The sequence below is a fragment of the Canis lupus genome, chromosome X (genome assembly GCF_011100685.1).
Source record: "Canis lupus familiaris isolate Mischka breed German Shepherd chromosome X, alternate assembly UU_Cfam_GSD_1.0, whole genome shotgun sequence".
Classification (NCBI taxonomy): Eukaryota; Metazoa; Chordata; class Mammalia; order Carnivora; family Canidae; genus Canis; species Canis lupus.
The window spans coordinates 81,642,109-81,650,534 of record NC_049260.1 but is presented as its reverse complement, the minus strand read 5'-3'; the positions used below and the strand labels follow the sequence as shown (position 1 = coordinate 81,650,534).

Sequence of the window (8,426 nt, the reverse complement as noted above, 5' to 3'; positions counted from 1 at the left end):
ATAGGAGGTAAGAGCCTGACTGCGAAAATTACCAGGGACCCAGAGAGTCCGGGATTCTGGACTTCACATTTTAAGTTGTCTGTGCTGCTGTGAGCCTGCTCTGTCTCCCCAAAAGCCTTCTACACCAGATTCCTTGGGAGAATGGTTATTTGTATGGGATTAAGGAAGAGGGCCGAGCTCCATATTTCGGTTGGCATGAAAAGGTGTGATGAGTGGAACATCCAAACCCACACTTCTTAATTCTGGCTGTAGATTAGAATCACCCAGAAAGCCCTGGGATACCCTTGCCCCCCATCCTACCCTGGAGATTCTGGCAATGAAACTTCTAAAGGCTCCCCAAGTGATTCTGAATGAGCATCCGAGGGGTCGAACCACTGGCGTGGATGGAGTTCTTTCAGGAGAACCAGGTGCTTGTAGCCTAGGGTAGGGGACGAGAAGGCAGGCCTCCCCTGGGAATGCAAAGATCTGGAAGGGTATGGATTTTGAAGGAATTTTATCTCCTGCAGGGCAGGGGAGAACACATGGACACCTGGATTACAGGGATAGCTGGTGCCAGTCATCAGATTTTTTCCTGGGCCATCCAGTCCTTCCTTCTTGGCTGAGCCATTAGAACTCCTGACCCAGCTGGCTCATTATGCTCCACCTTGATGTGAACATATCTTCTCTCTCATTCCCATCTGGCAATATTTGCCCTGGATCCCATTTATTTGTGAACCTGCTTTTGACAGGCAGAAGCCAACGAACTATAGGAAAACTTTTCTCGGGAAAAAAAATGTCCATTTTAATGAAGGTCTTCGGAGGGTGACCTGACACACGGTAATAATAATTTTCTTCGGGGATGATGTCAAAGCATGGAGAATGTATTTTGTGGTTGGGAGGGACCTGTGGAGGTTCTCAAAGCACACCATGTGGGTGGATGACTACCCATGAAGCTGCTTATTGGAGATCCACACCTGAGAAATATCTGGAACATTCTTTGGGTGTGACTGGAGATGGCACCCAGGGATAGCCCAGCCTCACGGGGCTCTTCTCACACCCAGCCAGGCTACTGGTGTCTTCCTCCTTACTTCCTCCTTACCACTGGCCCTTCTAGCTATTTACCCCTCCAGTATTATGTGGCTCTGAATGAAGTAAGCTTTACAGGCAATGCTACCCTGTTAAAAGCTTGCTCCATCATGGACAAGGCAGGAGTCAGCATTTCAGTGGTAGCTGAAAGCTAGAGAAGGCAGAGGGAGAGAATGGCAGATTGTAGGTGCCAATTCCCTGGTTTTTATAGGCCCTGGCCTGAGGGATGGATCATCCTGTCATACCTCCTAAATGCGACAAATGCGTGCTCTTCAGGGGGAAAACCATTAAGCAGGATAGATTCAAGAATTGTCCTCTTTTCTCAGTAGCCCTGCCCTCTACACTGGGACAAGAGCTTGAGATGAGGACAAGAGCTTCAAAGAGCCTGAGGTCCCAGAGGCTATACCTGTTGGCAGTGGCCATGGCTCCCCCAGGTAGGTAGGAGCTTGAGTTGAGCAGACTGCATGTCTCTAAGTCAGAATAGACATGTTCATTTGCTGAACCTCTTCCTTTGTGGACCTCAGATTCTTTCCTTACTGGGCACAGAACTAGGGTCCTTTTTAAGACCTAGCAAATAAATTAAATCTAGAACGAAGCTGCGTATATTTGGTAACATACTGAACAAAAGTTAAACAGCCATTATATCTGAGCAGGACTGGACATTTAATTTGGTTCAGGAACTTTCTCCAGAGCTGGTAGATGTTTGTTTGGGAACTCTGTTCACTGTCTCAACCTTCTCTCCTGCACTTCCCATCTTCCCATTGGCCTCCACCCCCAAGAAAATCCCAATTTATATGTTCCTGCTATGAGGCCTCTGCAAAGATCCACCAGGTCCTTGGCCAGATGCCTGAGAATGAATGACCTCACCAGCAGAGGAACACAAGCTACACTGCATGAGAAGTTCTTCCATCCATCATGGGGCACCTTCCCCTTTCCATCCCTCTCACCAAATTACTCGGTTGGCTTAGCCCACTGGTGTGACTAAATTGGAACATTCTCTGGGGCCATGTGCTTGTTTCCAGGAGAGTTCAAAGAACCAGGAAACAGACATTTCTGACTGTGAGCTAATGGATCTGGGGTTCCCTCCTCTTTATAACCCTCACATCTTGACATGACCAGATCTTTGGCCTTGGCAATTAGTTGACAATATCAGTCATCGGGGATTTGCACCCACCTCTGGGGAGTGGCCTGAACTGAGAAGTTCCAGAGGTGGAGGGCAGGGTGGTGGTGGGGAAGCAGGCCCTGGGAAACCAGCGGTTTCTATTCCCTGAGAGGCAGCAGATGAAATGCTGTTGGACTCTACAAAGCTTGGCTCCTGTACAGTATCCATTCAGAGCTGGACTTGCCCTGGCTTGCCCCTGGAGGGGCATCCCAGCCTTCTGCCCCAGCCCTGGTCCTGGCTCTAAGACCCAGAACTGCCACTGCCTCGTGTGTCTCAATCCCCCTACTCTTCCTGGCCAGGACCCACACTGGGCTCTCCCCCGCCAGGGAAACCAGATGGAGCCAGCGATGCCATGACCATGCAGGCGGGAGATTGATGCTTTCTTTCCCTGCCTCTCCTTCCACTGTCTGGCTCCTTCCAGCTCTGGGATTTGGAGAGGAGGCAGAGAGGGAAACCGCTTAGATGTTCCCATTCACATTCTTCTCGATTCAAGAGCTTTTGCTAGTCCTCACTCGAAGGGGGCTAAGCGGAGAAGATGCTGGCATCTCCGTCAAAGTGGAAAGGCTTTGGGAACCTGGCTCCTTCCCTGTTTCCGCCTCTCTGGCTGGCCCCATGCTGTCCCAACCCCAGGATCTCTTCTTCTCCAGCAGCACTCTGTTGGGTGGTTCGTTTCAGGCCCATCTGGCACCATCATCCATCAGACTCTGGGAGGGCCCTGTGAGTTCATTTGGAAGCCTTGGGCCTGTGTGGTGGTCCAGGACTACTACACTTTAGGCGTAGCTAGAAGGAGCGACTCGGATCCCAAGGACCAACCTTCCCATCCTCCCCCTCATGCCCAGAAGGTTTCTACAGCCTGTTCCTGGCCCTGCCACAGCCCCTCCCCTGCAGCCCAAGGAGAATGGGCTGGGAGTCTGGTGGGGTCCTGACATGGCACTATGTCATGATGTGGACATGACAAAACTCTCCAACCCAGAGCCCCTGGCCACTGTCTTCCTCCCTGCCTACCCTGCCTCGCCTACCCCACATGTACGTTCCTTTGCAGTGAAAAGCACCAAACAGGAGGCCTCCATCCAGACTGGCAGGCAAGGAGCTAGAACAAGCCGCTGGCTCTGGACGAGTCAGCTGTACCCCCCCACTCCGCCCCCACATCAGAGCCCTACTGGCCTAGGGGATGTGTTCTGGCTTTGACAGCTGACTACAGAGGGGTAGCTGGGAGGGCAGGGCAAAGAAACAGGGGACACAGCAGCCAGAGTCACGATCAGACAAACAGTTGGCACCAGACTACTGGGAAGGGAGCAGGCATCCAAGATGTGGTGGCTGAGCCAAACAGGTGGGCAGGGCCCAGAGGCAGGAAAATGCAGCGCTGAGAAAGCTCAGAAATCTGCCAGTCTTCATGAGGTGGGCCCCAGGCTCCAAGACACCTACCTTGCTGGATTCCCTGCCCTCGTACTCAGAAGGTGGCTGGCAAGAATGAAAGGTCTAGGACTAGGAGGTACACAGGGAGGGAATGGGCCATAGCAGGGAAGCTTAGGAGCCTGGGATGGGTCACCATGGAGCACCAGGGCCCATGGCTGATGGCAGCCAGAGCCACAAGTAGTCTATTCAGTGCCTTGTGTAAAAAGCTTAGAGAAAGCTCCTCCCTCTGGGGGAATGCAGCCCCAGTAACAGGATGGTTTTGGCAGATGAAAAAAATGCACCCCTTCATCCAAGTGGATTTGGCCCTGCACTAGGGTTTGGGGAGCAGAGCTCTGCCCCTACTTAGCTCCTTGACTAAGCACCTTTATGCAGTTCACAACCTGCAAAACTATACATGGTAGCCCTTACTGCAGCAAATAATCTCCTCCTTCATGCTGAAGTTCAGGGAGACTGGGCTGCTGAAAGCCTTGCCCACATCCTGTCCTCATCTGTTTAGTAAAGAAAGGTCTCTGGACAGGGACAATAGTAAATCCAGGATGGGGCACCAGACCAGCAGGAAGCCACACTGGTGACACTGGGGTGGAGATACCTTTTCCTTCCCAAGGGAGTTATTTTCCAGGTCCTTCTGCCCAACAAGGACTTGGCACCTTTTTGTTTCTCTTATGCTTTATTCTGGCGTGAAAAGAATGTTCACTTTTTTTTTTTTACCTCCCCAACCCCGTCCCTTGGATTCCCTGCCCCTGAAGCCCCCCACTTTAACCTCCCACTTAACTACCCTCTCCAATAGTGTCAGTGCTCCTATGCAAGCAAACTCTTTGGGGGGGCCTGTTCCCTTGTGCTCTGCTCTCAGGTGGAAACTGAGCTGTATTAGTGGGGATGGTGATCCTCAGTTTCCCTATCTGTATGTTGGGGGTGGATCAAGGTTCCTTCCTGTCTGAGGTTCTGTGACTACTGTCCTACTTCTGCCCCCCAGGTTTGCTCCCTGGCTCTGCCTCTTTGTTAATGCGACAAAGGGCTATGCCGCCCTGAAACCTGGGGTGGAAAAAACTAGGGGCCCCAGGGCATCCTCTGGTGAGCCCTGTGCTCAGCGTCTCAGGTAAGAAGAGTTAGGCCGGGTCACGAGCTCCAGATGGAGACCAGGGGGATGGCCCAGCCCATAGCCTGCCAGCGGCTACCTACTAACAAGCACTTCGCTGACATTAACTTCATTTCTGAGTGGCCTTTCCAGTAAAGCCTCGGCTGACAAAGGAGAGGGAGGGGGAGCAGGCCAGAGACAGAGTGAGGACCCACTGGAGCTTGGCATGCCTCCAGAGCACAGCCACCTTGCCAGGAAGGACAGGAAGGGGGGGGCAGGCCTTTTCTGAGACTGGGTTTCTGTCTGTGCCACCTTGCCAAGAGGCTTGAGAGAAAGAGAACGCTCAGCTTATGGGGTTTCTGCTTGGCGACACATGGTGTTATGATCTAAATGAAGAAGGACTGGTTTTAGGACTCAGGGGCCCCACCTGGACTAATTAACTGGGTGGCCTTGGGTAAGTCCCTTCCCCTTTGCCGGGTCTGGGTTTCCTGCGGCGTCTGATTCGAAAAGACACCGAACTAAGAATCGCAAACCCCCTACTCTGTCTTCATTGGTCCCATCTCCCACCTGCATTGCATTCATTTGTTCTAACCACACAGCCTAGGCCTTGCTCCCGGCCTTGTTTCTTTTAGTTCCACACTCCATTATTTTGGAATATGGCTATCAAATGTGACACGGAAGGAGATACAATTTTCCAAAGGCTGAAGTCCAGGGGACTCAGGATATGAAGAGAGAGGTCACCAAGTATTCATTCTGGCCTGTTCTCTTCCAGACCAGCTGGCTTCCTCCACCCTCTCTTAGGCCTCCCTACTTGCTCAGGTACTCATTCTCTCTCGTTCTCTCTCTCTCTCTCTCTCTATCTCTGTCTCCCTCTCCCCCCCCCCCGCTTGCTCCCACTCTCCCTGGCTTGTTCCATCCTCTTGGTGGCATTTATCCTTTATGGTAATTAATGTAGACACCAGGCAAATGCTGGCCAAAGGAAAATGCAAATGAAGTCCCTGTTCCTTTCCTTCGTGTGCAGGGTCAGTCAAAGCTGTTCTGTCTGTTGAGGAGGGATGAGGCCCTGGTGGGGCTGAAGCAGGGCAGGTCCAGCAAGACAACAGCAGGGACAAAGTGACCCCCACAAATGAAAGCTCATCACATTGTTTTTTGGGGGGGAGAGGCAGGGAGCAGTTCTCACCCTAATGGCTCTGCAGACTTCTGAACTGACCCTTGGCCCTGCCAGCAGTGATCTTGATGGCATCTTTGTGATCCAGGCAAGAACATCTGGAGGGCCCCGGAAGTGAGCCAGGACCTCCCCTTCCCTCTCATCAGCAAAAGCTCAAATGAGGAACAGAACATATGTTGGTAGGGGCCAGGTGATCAAATCATGAGATCCTTCCTGTTGATTATGCCTCTCAGCCACCCTTGCACCACCAGGCCCCTGTGGGCCGTCTTTCAGAGAGTCCTTCTGACCCTCACTTAGAGGATGTACAATTTGATGAGATTTCAAGAGTGCAGCTGGGTGGCACAAAGCCAACTCACATGAACTGATGACAGTTTTGGCAACTTCTATTTCTCTGCTCCGTTCAATCATGGAGGACTCGTGACCATCGCCAGGGGCCAGAGGAGGTGTGGGGTAGGAACTGGTCAGTGAACCTCTGAATAACTTGGAGCTCTTGAGACACCCCTAAATGTAAGCTGTCTCATGTTGCAACCTAAGGACCCTCCATGTTACAGCTTTCCTGTGACCCACCCCAGGGAACATTCAGAGTGGACAACTGGCTCAGCTCTCATGTCTTACCTGTCAACTGACCATTATTGGCCAACCATGCAACAGTCCAGCTGCCTCCTCTCCACCATGTGTTCCAATCTCCCACATGCCCTTTGGGTCCGGGTCCCATCTGCTCACATGAAGAGTTTCTTTGATTCCCTATGCTCTATTACTAATATTTTCAAATATACAGAGCAGCAAAAGTGGCCTCAAAACCAATACAATAATCACCTTCATATTCATCACCTAGAATCAACATTTATTAGTATATGTTTGCTTTATCTATATTTGTGTGTATATTTTTATATATATTTGTATTGTGGTAAAATACCACAACATAAAAAATGGCCATTAAAATGGCCATTTCAGGGGCACAATTTCAGTGCACAATTCAGGGGCATTAAGTATATTCACTGATGCCCATCACCAATGTGCATCGTCACAACTTTTTCATCACCCCGAACAGAAGCTCTGTACCCATTAAATACCAACTCCCCATCCTTTCCAGCCCCTAATTATATCTTTTTAAATGCTGTATCATTTTAAAGTTTCAAATATCAATGACACTTCACCCTTAAATACTTCCATCATTCATCTCCTAAAAATTAGAACATTCCAATATATCCACAATGCCATGCTCACAATGAAGACAATTAATCTACTACCCAGTTGTCAGTCTTCTTAACTAAACAAAGGCTTCTATATGTAAAATGAGAGGCATGAGTCACATCTTGTCACTTCATAAACTTATGAAGTGCTATATAAATGTGAGATATTAATAACCTTATTAGATGATCTTGTAAATTTGCTTCAGCTCCAAATTTCAATGCGTATTTATCATCTTCTAAAGGATTCTGCCTCCAGATCAGGTGAGGTGCCAGAGAGGCCACTCCCAACTCCTTCCAAGCTACCCAGAGCAGGGAGACATGCCTCTGGGTGGGAGCCTCCATTCCAGCCTGGCCTTTTCTACTCTCGGACCTGATCAGCAACAAATAACCATGTCAAATAAATCTGTATGAATCCCATTAATGACTCCACAAAAGGAGTAAAAAGACCCTAAAGTAGGTTCTTGAGACTTGACACAGGAAAGGATCTTTCAGTACTTTGCCACAGCCAACGGGGCCATTTGGAGGATGGCACTGGGTGTGACAGGTGCCAAAGAAAGTGGGGTATCGAAGGGCCTTAGTCCTTACCTCCACCACTGTCCTTCCCACCCCCTGCTCCGACACCTCCAAATCAGGTTCTCGGCCCTGTGCCTTGAACGTTTGGGCTCCTCAGTCTCCATATTTGTCTCTGTCTCCAGATATGTTCACACGGTCAGTAATCACTTGAATTTCGGCTGCTTTTTTCCCCAGCCATCTTAACAATCAATTTTTGGATGATTGCATGACTCGGCTTTGCAGTCTAGCGCAACCAGGCACTGAGTCAAACATTTTCTTTTTCTTTATTTATACTGTGTCTTGTTTCAGAAAGGATTTAAAACGAGGAGACAAACATCTAGTAAACACCCTGGACCAGATGCTTGAAACTGTGTGAGGTGTTGTGGGAAATGCGAGAAAGAAACTTCTCTCTCTCTCTCTCTCTCTCATCCTCCGTTAAGCGTACTATTTGTGGGGAGACACGACTCTCTTAGGAGGCAGTTAACCACAATGTCGCTGGCCAGGGAGCCCAGAGCCCGGACACTGGGGTTCTTACTCCCAGCTCAGCCACTCACCAGCTATGGCGAATAGAAAAACCATCTTACTTCTCTGGGCCTCAGTTCCTTACAGGTAACATGAAAGGAGTTGTGCGCATATGTCTGTGTGAGCAGGGAGACAGTGCAGAGGCACTGGTAATACTGGTTTTCTGAGTGGATTGGATCATATGGGCTTGAGAGGGAGATACGTTTTCTCTTTAAGACTCTCTGTATTTTTGACTGCTCATAATGAGCATGTATTACTTTTGTGGTTAAATAA

The 8,426-nt window shown here is 49.8% G+C and overlaps 1 long non-coding RNA gene across 1 annotated transcript in view; it reads left to right on the top strand.

Annotated features, from left to right (window-relative positions):
• The first annotated feature begins 8,079 nt into the window (after positions 1-8,079).
• LOC119868225 overlaps positions 8,080-8,426 on the top strand; it is a 39,648-nt gene continuing 39,301 nt past the window's right edge. The window contains exon 1 of the long non-coding RNA XR_005385988.1: positions 8,080-8,240. This is a non-coding gene — a long non-coding RNA (uncharacterized LOC119868225). The remainder of the gene's footprint in view (positions 8,241-8,426) is intronic.